This window comes from Felis catus, chromosome B1 (assembly GCF_018350175.1).
Source record: "Felis catus isolate Fca126 chromosome B1, F.catus_Fca126_mat1.0, whole genome shotgun sequence".
Classification (NCBI taxonomy): domain Eukaryota; kingdom Metazoa; phylum Chordata; class Mammalia; order Carnivora; family Felidae; genus Felis; species Felis catus.
In genome coordinates, this window is record NC_058371.1 from 124,566,897 (window position 1) to 124,580,090 (window position 13,194).

The window sequence follows — 13,194 nt, forward strand, 5'->3', positions numbered from 1 at the left end:
CAATAGTATGTGTGAAATGTGGAGTAAGTTTTGTTTTTTGTTTTTGTTTTTGTTTTTGTTTTTGTTTTCCCAAAAGCTCAGGGAGCAGCAAAGGAAGGATAGGTCAGTTGCTGGGGGTTGGAGGTGAGAGGTAAAGCAAAACTTTTAATTCACGTGTTTGTAAGGTGCAGGTTAAGCGCTATTTGAAATGGAGATGCTTAGAATTTACGAGCAAGTTGTAGCTGCAGAACATGATTCAAAAGAAGGGATAATGGGCACAGGAGAACAATATTCTTTATTGTTGAAGAAGCAGGTTGTTTAAACAACATTTCACAATAGTTTTTTAACAACAGCAATTGAATGACTTAACTATTGAAGGATAATATTTAGACAGTAAGTAGTTCTAGAAATCTTTTAGCTGACCACCAAAAGTAGAAAAATTTAAATAATAATTTCATTGTTTTATCAAGAGGTTTAGTGCTACAAAATATTAGTTTACAATTCCTTGTTAAGCCATACACAGGGAATTTCAAATTAACACCTACTTTTCCTGACAGTGGAATCCATTTAACCCATTGGTCTTTCATTTATTATTTCCATTATGACAATAGGTACAATAGAAGAATCATACCACCTTTGAATTCAGATCCATCTTTTTTATATGGATTTTAGCATTTATATATCCTAGTGATGACTGAAGAGTTAAGGCTGCTTATCAGACAGTTGAAGACTGTAAGGAAATTACATAGAAATATCCGATGTTATGAGTCAGCTTTTATTTAGTCAATCATTTACTTACTAGTTCTTTAAGCAAACACATATTGTGCCATGTGATGTTAGTTATGGTGACATTCCAAGGGAGAAGACATGTATACTCCTACCTTCATGGAAATTTAAGGACCATGAGGAGGATACAGGCAATTAAGGAAATAATCATCAAATGAGATGCTTGCTGAGATGAGGTAACGTTGTGTAGGTGCACAGACAAAGGATTGGTTGAGAGCATGAAAGGGACATTAGAGAGGGGAGGTTAGAGAGGGCAGAAGTCCAAGGGGGATTATACCCACATTTGAGAGTAATAATCTGGGGATTTAGTCATGAGGAGTGGGTGCTTCAGGAAGGCATGTAAAGCAGAAAAGTCCCAGAAATCAGATGGAATAATTTAGAGGTAAATAAATAAATTAAGGGTCAGTTATAATAATGTTTAAAAAAAAGGTCTCTGTTATAGTCATAGCGATGAGAATAAAGAGAAGTAGATATATATGAGAAATATTTTTGAGGTTCAATCAGAGGATTTGAGACTGAAATAATTATTTGAAAACTCTGGTGAATGGAGGGGGTCTATCAGACATGCAGCTTGAGCCAAGAAAAGTGGTTGATTTTATTCAGGAAAAATAAGAAAAATTTAATTTACCCTTCTTGACCTCCTTCTAGGATTGAATGGATCAGTCCATGATACTGTAGTACTATTGGGGCACTACCTCCCCTGGATAAGGAAAAGCAAGGATGGAATAGGCCTCTAATATTTGGCTGGGTCTGAGGAACAGAGTCCTCCACTGTTATGATGAATTTAACACACTGCTTAGTGCAAAGTACAGTGGGAAAATTAGGAAAAGGTAGAGATCATCTGGAAGATAGAGATGACACCATATTATAATCACCTCTCTTTGAGATGAGAAAATAGAGTAGGGAGTGCATGAGTGGCTCAGGTGGTTAAGCGTCCTACTCTTGATCTTAGCTCAGGTCTTGATCTCAGGGTCATGAGTTCAAGCCCCATATTGGGCTCCATGCTGGACATGGATTCTACTTAAAAAAAGAAGAAGAAGAAAGTAAAGTAGATAGTCCATTAGAGTGGCATGCTGAGGTCACTTGCAACCCAACCCAGCGTCCAGTATTCACACAGTGTGTCTGCCCACACAGAGGCATTGACTCTTTCATGTGGAAGCATTCTCACAAATTCCAAGCACTGATAAGACAGCACTGTTTATAATTCCCTTCTTTACTCAGGTAGCACATTGCTGATCTGACTGGAGAGTGCTGGAGAAAGAAAGAAAAATAACATTTTTTAAAAACCATTCACACACACACACACACACACACACACACAATATTACTTAAGAGTTAAAGTAGGTTGAGTAATGACCGAGTTTAGGATATGGCCATAGAGATGGATGGGTGTCTCAGGTGGAACAAATATGATAGGAATGTCAGGTCAAGGAACTGGGAATGCAGTGTGTTATGTGGAGTTTTTATGTGGGCATTTAAACACCCAGGATGAGAGTAAGAACTTGAGTAAAGAATAATATAAGAAAAGCTTGCTAATGACGTTATTAGTGAGAAAGAAGAAAGTAATAAGAACCATCCATGAAAATATGAGGAAGCATAGCTGTTTGCATAGCCAACTGGAATAAGCCTCCAAAAATGCTGGAGTGGTTTTTACATAAGAAATTAGCAATAATGGTTTGACGAACCAAGAATATACCAATCTCAGTTGATACTTGTATAGTAGTACCAATACAGTTGAAGAGAATACTTGCCTCTTGAATGTTCTGCAGGGAAATCTATATCCACAAGACCACAAATTTAGAGGAAAGGATGAGACTGTAGTGGAGTTTATTTAGGGAGTGGAAGTTTCAGGGTTCACAGTGGAAATATTTGGGAGCAAGAATAGGAAGAAAGAAAACATTACAAGAGTATATTGGTAGAACATGACAAAACAACTCAAGGAAGAAGTGGGCATCTTAGACTCTGGTCAAGAGTTTCAAGGATGTGAAGGATTGCAAGCTTAGTATATACTAAAGTACATTTATTAAGATGTATTTGCAAAGAAAATGTTATATAGAGTTGGTTGTAAAATAAATGTGGGAATGTTGAAGATGTTAAACCCTCTCTGCTATATCATCTGTTAAAGAACAGATTCCCAAAGTGTTTGGAATTATATATACTTTTAATATGTTTATGAAGGAACTAAACTTATGGAGAAACAGGATTATAATACTATGAAACAGACTTTTTTAAAGTTTATTTTATTTATTTATTTATTTATTTATTTATTTATTTATTTATTTATTTATTTTTGAGAGGGACAGAGAGAAAGAGAGAGAGAGAGCAAGTATACATGAGCAGGGAAGGGACAGAGAGAGATGGAGAGAAAATCCGAAGCAGGCTCCCCACTGTCAGTGCAGAACCCATATGGACCTGGGTCTCACAAACTGTGAGAACATGACCTGAGCCCAATTCAAGAGTCAGGTGCTGAACTGGCTAAGCCACCCAGGCACCCCTGAAACACACTTTTCTATGTGGAAATCTTTTCAGTATTTTATAGTTATTTATCACTACGATCCATAATAGATAAAAGATTTTTTTAACTACTTTCAGAGGTTATAGTTTTGGCTAAGTGAAGAGGACATTTTAATTTCATTACCGTTAAAATGTTACCTATGTAATTCATTTTCTCTAGGGCAACTGTAAAAATGTGAACCTTTAATTAATGTAAGGACTTACTGTATGATTATCAATTTTGTACTCTGTCAAACAAATCATTTTACATATTTTAATCTATTCATTTTCTGACTTTCTGGAAATAATTTTAATGAGCATTTTAAAATGTAGCAGTGGTATGCTTGGGTGGCTCAGTCGGTTAAGCACCTGACACCTGATTTTAGTTCAAGTCATGATGTTACATTTCATGAGATCAAGCCCCTCCTGGTGCTCTGTGCTAACAGCACAGAGCCTGCTTGAGATTTTCTCTCTACGCTTCCCTCTGCCCTTTCCCTTCTCATGCTCTCTCTCTCTCTCTCTCTCTCTCTCTCTCTCTCTCTCTCTGTGTGTTCAAAATAAATAAATAAACACTAAAAAATCATAAAATGTGGCAGTTCCAAGCATATTTATTTTTCAATGTAGAATGTAATTCTTTATAAAGTTGGCTTTAACATATTTTAATTTTTCCTCTTAAAATAAGGAATTTGCCAGTGTAAATTGAAAGGACTGAATGCTCACCACAGGTAAACAATTCACAGTTCTTTGCAATTCAGTTTTCCTTATCACCATGGTAACAGGCGAGTGGGTTGACTGTTTTGGGTAACATCATTGATGGCAGGCCCTTTTCTATACAGTCTAGTAAATGATTGTCAGAATGTGCTTTATGCGTTGACTTATGTGCTAGCTTAAGCCAGGAGCTATGATTTTTACAGAACCAGGGTCCATTTATAGATACATGTTTTGGGGATAAGGTGGTTAATTTTGTCAACTCAGTTTTTCTAAATCTCAGAAACTTCAGATTTCTAGGTAAATTAGTTTTGTGTATCCAGGGACAGGTGGAAAAATTGAAGTGTGCTCTAACTTGATAGGACTGATAATGGAGATTTTGAGTAGACTTCTTTAACTTTTATTCCACCAAACTCTCTGCCAGCATCCTACCTAAATTATATTGAATGGAGGTAGATGTTTTAACTACTCTTAGGTAAACCTTGGGGATTAAAGTAATTATCAACATGTTTTTTTTCTATCATAGATGTTAGATACAGAAGATATAGCTATCTTTGCAATGCCTTTAATGCCTCATCATTTCAAAGGGACAAATGAAGCTGGATGGATGTGCCTTCTCTGACACATACTGTCAAATTTAGTTCAGTATTTTATTACCACTGAATATTCTGTGATTTATAACTCAATTAAGTTAATAAACAATTTATTTTACTTGTAGGTAGCCATATTGAATTCAAATATTTATTTATTTTATGTATTTAGAAATATGCATAGTTTTATTTATAAAAGCTGCTTATACAGGAATCCTGATAAATTCTATTTAGACCTAATTCTTTCTACTAAGAGCAAGAAAGGTAATTATTACAAATAATAAAAAGGAAATTAAAAAAAAACGTATAAAGATAGGTCTTAAAAAAGCAGGAAGCATGTAACTCCAGGAATTGTAACAATTAAAAAAATATTCACATTCTCTTTAGAGAACTATTTTATTTTAATTATGACTAAAGACCTTCCATTCCTGAATACCTCTGGTCTAATTAAAGTCCTGAGAAAAGAATCAGGCTATTCTGACATGTGTATCCTTTATACAGGAGCACACATTCTATGGTTGGTAGCTTTACCAAAATCACATTAAACAGGAGAAGGTATATCAAGAAAATTGAGCCTGAACTAATAATTAACACATACAAAATTTATTTTTATTATTTGTGTGACACCCACAGATATCTTACACCCACACACATACACACAACTTTTTCCATATACTGTATATTCATTTCCAAAAATGTCTTTGTCTTCAAAACGGACCTGCTTATAATTGCAAACAAACTCACTGACTTGTCAAGGAGAAACAATCCTAGAAAATGTCTAGGTAAAGCCTGCAGAGGCCAATGTCATGAGGCTTCTTTTCTCCAAATCCAGGATCATTAGGGATTGTTATGGATTTATGGAGGATTCAGTAGTAAAAAAATATTGCCCCAAATCATGTGTAGTGGAAACAAAGGGGAAAGGCAACTTCTTGTCTAATCCTCCAGTCTAAAGCCTTTTGAGAACCTACTTTTCTAGTCCATTAGTCACAACCCATGAATTACTGTAGATTCTGACCCCAGGCCATCACTTCTTTTAAGCAAAGTTGAAAATAAAACAGAGTGATTGAAGTTTTTGCCTAATCAAAGAATTTTCCTTTTGTCCTTAGGGAATTCCTATTAATGAGGAGGTTATTTTCCAGTTGCCCTCTCATTGCTCTTGTGTGCATATATTCACAGCCATGTGTAAATTGGGTAAGAAGCTTCCCATTCCTTAGTGAACTGATCTGAGGCACTACCCTGATTTCAGTTGTAGGTGGTGAGGAAGTGGGATGTATGCAAGGCGCTAGAGAAATAGTAACTCGCTAATGCAACTTGTGTGTTCCTTCGGAGGCTGCCCAGCCTCCCTTTTAAGTGCCAAGTTTGCCTGATATCACAGAGTGGCTACACATTCCCAACATTACAGCCAGGTGAATGAGAGAAGGCTGGGTGCACGTGACCACCCTGGGTTCACCTGCTGGACTGAAGACAAGTGTGCTGTCACCTTCAAGACTCTGACAAACCGGAATCTGTTCCTCGAACTACCTGCATATCCTCATGGAGGACCCTGTAATTGTCATGACTCTACTTTATCAATTCTAGGTTTCCTTGATTTGAATTTATGTTACCTTTGAAATTATGTTATCTTGCAAGTAATAATATGAGGGAGTATGGTATGAGAAGGGTTATTTTGTTTTCTGTAGGGAAAACACATTATCTTCAGTTAAATAAGGTACAAAAGAGATAATTCTCAAAGGATTTGAGAAATTGGGATTCTTTAATGTTCTTAGCTCCTAAACAGTGTAATCAGCCTTAAAGTCTCTTCCTAGCAGCCAATGGACAGTAAAGTCCAGTGACTTCCACAATCAGTCTCTTTATATAATTTTTAACAGCAGATACTGTTTTCTCATTGTTATCACATAAAAGTCCTGAGAGATAAAAAATTCAAATTTTAGCTTTTATTTTTTCAACTTAACTATTCAATGATTTTAAAATAATCTTCATTTCTTTGTTAAAAAGCATTTCCCATCACTTCTGTATTGACCTATCATACCACTTGCTCAGTCTCCCAAAACTTTACCAAAAGGTTTTTATGAGGCCAGATGGAAATAAATTGCTTAAAGCAATCAGCACTGAGAGGCTCAGTCTAGTTCCATCTCATCCAGACTATTAGCAGAGACTTCCATTGCATTTGTCTAATCTGAGTCTCATAGCTGACACCTAGTACCCTATGTTTCATGAGTATCTTTTTTCGTACAGATTCTCTCTGGTTCAGCTTTTGTATTATTTAGTTTCTTCCGCTGTCATCAACAAACTCCAACTTCAACTAAACTAAATGGTAAAAGGGGGGAAAGGAAAGTGAAAGATTTATTTTAAGAGTCATGTAACTCAGAAAGTAAAAGCCACCACTATTTAATAAGTGCTCAAGATGCCAGAAATCAGAGTAGCTCAAGCATCCCAGCGGCAGGCACTTTGGGGGCATCTCCTTAAGACAGTGCAGAAAAACTTCCGTTCCAACCACTTCATCCCTAATGTGTATCTGGGAAAGAGATTCTCAATTGGGCCATAGCCTCATCTAGGAGGTGGAGGGCTGACCCTGGTTTAGCAGGCTCATCACAATCATTAGGTGTAGAAGGCCGATTTCAAGGGATGTTTATGGGGGAAGATAATCAATTGCTTATTTTAGAAAGTTTTACTTATTTTTCTTCTTTGGTGATTTTATTTTACCAGGCTATATTTCTCAATATGTAATTTTCAAAAATAATTATGGTCCCCCAACAACAACAAAAAATGCTTATGCAACAGAAAAAAATTTGGGGGAATAGAAAATAATAATTTTCCTCACTGTGGGCTAATTGTTATGATAGCATAAGTACTAATTCAGAATCATAGGGTGTCAGGCATTGCTATTTAAATAATGTTTCTTATTTAAAGCATCTCATCCAATCCTAATATTTACGTAGGTTAGCTGTAACTATTATTCCATTATGTAACTTGTCCGAAGTTACATAGCTAGGCATAGATTTAAACCCAATTTTGTCTGAATCAAGAATCAATAACCAATAACCAAGCTGTATAGTCTCATTACATAAAGCCAATGACATGAAATTCTTGAATCAAAGAAGTTTTAAATGACCAAGGAGTCCAAATGCTACACTAACAGATGCCATTCCTAACCTAGAAATTTGGGGTTTTCAAGGTTGCTCTTAATAATGCTCATCATTTACGCAACATTTAAATTAAAAACTCCTTGGGGCACCTGGGTGGCTCAGTCGGTTAAGCGTCCGACTTCGGCTTAGGTCATGATCTCACGGTCTGTGAGTTCGAGCCCCGCGTCGGGCTCTGGGCTGACAGCTCAGAGCCTGGAGCCTATTTCAGATTCTGTGTCTCCCTCTCTCTCTGCCCCTCCCCTGTTCATGCTCTGTCTCTGTCTGTCTCAAAAATAAATAAATGTTAAAAAAAATTAAAAAAAAATAAAAACTCCTTATGACTAGAATTATTCTAATCTTTTGAAATCTTAATTATGTTACCTGAAGTCTCTTGTCTTTTGCCACAATTACATGCCACGTTAATTTTTCTTTAAATTTATTTATTTATTTTGAGAGAGAGAGAGAAAGAGAGCAAGGAGGGAAGGGGCAGAGAGAAGGAGAGAGAATCTCAAGCAGGCTCCACATTGTCGGCACAGATCCCCATGCAGGGCTCAAACTCATGAACCATGAGATCATGACCTGAGATGAAACCAAGAGTTGGACGGTTAACTGACTGAGCCACCCAGCCACCCTACATGCCACTTAAACAGGAGTACATGTGATGAGAAGGTATGGACATCTACAGGTCCCCCAGGTACTTTAAGCCCAGTATATCCCCCAAAGAATTAATTACCTTCCTATTCAAAGGTATCTTATCCAGGTGAGTTTTCTAACCTTTTCTAGTGAAGCTTAACTCTATTCATCCATACTTCCATGCCAAAAATCTTGTAATTATTAACTCTTTTCTCTTGAGCTCTTCTCAAAGCAGACACCAAATTCACTGAAATATATCAGAAATATATCCCAGATTTAATAATTTCTTTTGATCCATGCTTTTTACCATTTTTGGTTCTTTCCCTTCATGTCTTTCAAGTACAACAACCTGGTAAATACTCTTGTCAATACCATTTTTTATCTATCTATCTATCTATCTATCTATCTAATCTATCTATCATCTGTCTATCTACCTATCTATTATCTATCTATCTGAACTTCTATCAATCATCTATCTATCATCTTCTCACTGTAGTTAACAGATTCATCTTTATAAAAATATCTAATCACGTTTTAACTAAAAGATTTCTGTTGGCCCACCATTGCTTTCATTATAAATTCAAACACTGCCATATGGTATAGAAGGCATCCAACTGGGACACAGTTTGGCCCTAATTTACTTCTTTCATCTTACACCAAATATAGCTATCCCTATCCTCTTCAAAAACTTTTATTTCAGCAACACTTAAATTCTCAAATATTGAAGATGGCAACGCATACTTATGTTTTGGTTCCATTACCTTATGCAAAGGCATTTCTTCTGCTAGTGATATATTTTCCTTCATTCTCTTCCTCCACATTCTTGTTAATTATTCAAAACACATCTTGACCATCTCAAAGTGCTTACTCTAAGAGTTTGTATACACCCTAAATCCGTTGTAATTGTGGAATAAATAATTCAGAAAATTAATGTGAATTTATTATAATTATTATCATAGTTATTATGATATTAGAGTGTAATTTTTTACATGGCTATTGTACTGAGCAGATTCTGAGTTTTTCAAAAGATAAGGACATACCCAATGCACCTTGTGTATGTCCAGTGCCTATCATTGAGCATGGCTTAAATTTGGTGTTTAGTTAGTTTTTAATTTAATAGGTCAATAATTGAATTTCTTAAAACCAAAACATAACACTTATCAGCCACAAAAGATTCTGGGTTGTAATGATTCTATATTACTGTTAAAGCCTTTAAAATGTCTAACAAATATATCTTCCTCTCAGAAGACCTTAGGAGTTACCTAATCATTGTATAGGTTTATTTTATGTGTAGTAAGGAAATCTAAATCTCTGTCACTCAATGTAAAGATGACCTCAGTTCACTCTCAGAAAGTTAACAGTGGCAAGTACTGTTTTAAAACAGCATGCTTGTTTTGGAATCTTGTCTTACTCATTAAGATAAAGGTGTTGCATTAACAATTTTTGTAAAGAATATCTTCAGCTAGTCAAGTATACTTTGATGTATCCTTAAACATTCATCTTGCCAGAATGAAAAGAAACTTCTAATCAAAAGGGCTCTTGCTAAAGCTTGGCCTAGTGGGAGGTAGAATGTGTACTGAGTGAAGAAAAAGCAGGTTTCTCAGTTAACTTGTACGCTGAGACCTACCCAGATAAGCTAGAAAAGAAAACCTTCAAATATAATTTCAAAATGTTCCATTTCTTTTTGAAAAAAAATGTTTTACACATAAAAAGCTTAAAGAAACATTGACTTGATAACTCAGAAACCTAGTGGAGACAAATGGGTAATAATTTTTCATCTCTTTAATGTCGCTTGAATGTAAAAATTGTAAGGGACAAATGAAAGTGAAGTGAAACATGGGTGGGTCCTTGAGAAGGTTATGTTTCTACTCTTTGTGTGACCTCAGCATTGTAGATACTCAAGGTAGGATATGTTTTAGTACTGAAGATTAGTAGTTCTCTCTGGGACACCAGTATTATGTGAGGCATCTCTGTGGTAGTGATTCCACACATTGATTCATTCAGTAAAGATTGCCAGATATATTCTAGATTCTGGGGTGCTATGGTACAAACAAAGTCTTTGCCCTCAAGGATCTTTCCTTCTCCTAGGGGAGAAATACACAACAACAGAAACCATGGATTATAATATAATAACAGGCAAATAGATGGACAATACATATTTTAGAGCGGTCAGGGAAAGGCTGTAAAACCAGGTGTCATTTAAGCCAGTCAGTAATGCATGTACTAAGAAGGAAGGCCTTGTGCAGATCACGAGAAAGGGAGAGGGAAAAGCTTCTGAAAATAACCTGGAGTGAGGAAAAACCTTTGTATATTCCAGTAGCAGCAAGAAGGAAGTGAGAGAAAAGCCTCAGGTAGTAGGAGGGGCCCCTGGGTAGCTCAGTGGGTTAATCATCCGACTTTAGTTCAGGTCATGATATTGTTGTCCATGAGTTCAAGCCCTGCAATGGGCTCTGTGCTTATAGCTCAGAGCCTAGAGCCTGCTTTGGATTCTGTGTCTCCCTCTCACTGACCCCTCCTTGCTCACGCTCTGTCTCACTCTTTCAAAAATGAATAAACATTAAAACAAACACAAACAAACCCTCAGATATTAGGGAATGGGAGCAGGAAGTTGGGTGGAGACAATATCCTTTAAGACCTAGGTTACTGTAGCGTGTTTGCATTTATTTTACTTTGATATTAAGCCAGTGGACAGTGTGAGTAGGAATGCAATATGAGATTTGTGTTCTTAAAATATGACTATAGTCATATTTTGTGGAATTGTGGGACCAAGGATGGAAGTAGAGACTAATTAGCAGACTCTCACTGTCCTCAGGAGAGAAGTAGCTGAGAGAATGCATTTAGCGCTGAATATCGTCAGAATTGGGATATATTTTGAAGGTAGAGCTGATAGGACAAGTTGATGGGATGGATATTGTATTACTGTGCTAAGGCTGCTGTAACAAAGTACAAAACACTGGGTCGCTCAAATAATAGAAATTTATTTTCTCATAGTTATGAAGGTTAGAAATCTGAGATCAAGGTGTTGGCAAATCTGGTTCCTTCTAAGGACTGTGTGATAAAGTTCTATTCCTGGCCTTTCTTTTGGCTTATAGATGGCAGTTTTCTCCCTGCGCCTTCTTATCGTCTTCTTTCTGGACCTATCTGCATCTATGTTTCCTATTCTTTCAAAGGTATTATTTATACTAGATTAAGGCCCACTGTAATTACCTTCGTTTTATTTTAATTACCTTGGTAAAGATCTTATCAGCAAATATGGTCATATTCCAAGTTACTAAGGGTTAGGACTTCAATATATAAATTTCTTTAGAGGGGGAGACACAATTCAGCCCATAATAGATATAGAGTTATTTTTGAAAAAAAAACGTTGCCTGGCATAATTACCAGTTATTGACCTGAGCAACTGTATGATTGAAATTGACATTACTGAAGAGTAAGTAATAACATGTTTGGTCAAGGCTAACGGTGCTCATAGGACGGGAAACAAGATTTCTATTATTGTACATCTGTGTTGGAAATGTTCATTAGATAGTTGGGTATATCAGTCTGACATTCAGAAAAAAGATTGGGGTGGAGACACATATTTGAAAGTATCAAATACGTATTTTCATTTCATCAGCACAGAGATGATATTTAAAGCCAATGGATGGGATTTGAAACCCTAGAAAGTGAGTGTGGAGACAGAAGAGTTCTAAGGATTTAGTCAAGGGACACTTCAAAAGTCTAAATCTCAGGGGAAATAATAATCAAAAAAAGATATTGAAAAGGAGCAATCATTGGCTTAAAAGGAAAACCAATATATGTCTCCCTATGAGTCAAGGTAAGAGAGGAGTTCAAAGGGAAGATGGTCAATGGTGTCCCGTGCTGGTGTAGGAGAAAGATGAGAACCAACTGAGAATTCTCCATTCGGTGTGGCAAGATGATGGTTCAATAACCATGGAATAATTTTTTCAGAGGAGTTTTGGGGAGCAAAGATGACTAACATGGGTTGAGGACAGAATAGAAGATGAGGACAAGAAAGCAGCAAATAGTACATATTGTGGCATTTGCTATAAAGATGGGTAGATCAAGGGAGCTGCAGCTAAGCAATGTGGGATCAAGGAAAGGTTGTGGTCTTTTCGTTGCTTTGGTTTGGCTTTAAGTTGAAAAATATTGCAAGACGGGTCTGTGAACTAAAGGAAGACAATCCAGTAGTGTGGGAAAATTTTATGATACAGATGAGAGAGAATAATTCCAATAGCAAAATCCTTGAGACACAAATGGAATGGAATTTATTACACAATATATTGTGATAGGAGGAAAGGAAGATTTTATGGAAACACATATGAGTAGGTTATTAGGTTGCTTGGTGGGAAAATGAGGTAATTCTAATATGATGACTGCTGTTATTTTGGTTGTTCTTTTATAATGAAATGGCAGAGTCTTTTCATGATATACTTTCTAAAATATTTGCTTTAAAGCTTTATAATGTATGGCAAAAGGCATTCCCATTGAAGATGTTATATTGTGCTTATAATGATACTAGTCGGTTTTACTCTCTGTTTTTAAACTTATAAGAAGATTTTTGCAGAGTAGTATAAAGACTAAAGATTCCAATAAGAGGTTGTAAAGTAAAACTGAAAAGGATATTTTTAGCAGAATGTTTTATTTTAATCCCCAAAGAGTGTTAAAACCTTTGAACTATTTAAAGCATTTTGATATGCATTGAATAAAAAAAGAAAAACTAAGAAATTAAAAATAGGAGACTAAAATAATTTCTATTTTATCCATTATATTTCCTTTATGTTCTTTTTCTCCCCTTATTTACCCATTATTCTATTTACATAGCTTTCTTTGTTCTGTCAATCACCTTTGAATTTATAGATTACTCATGTAGAGGTAAT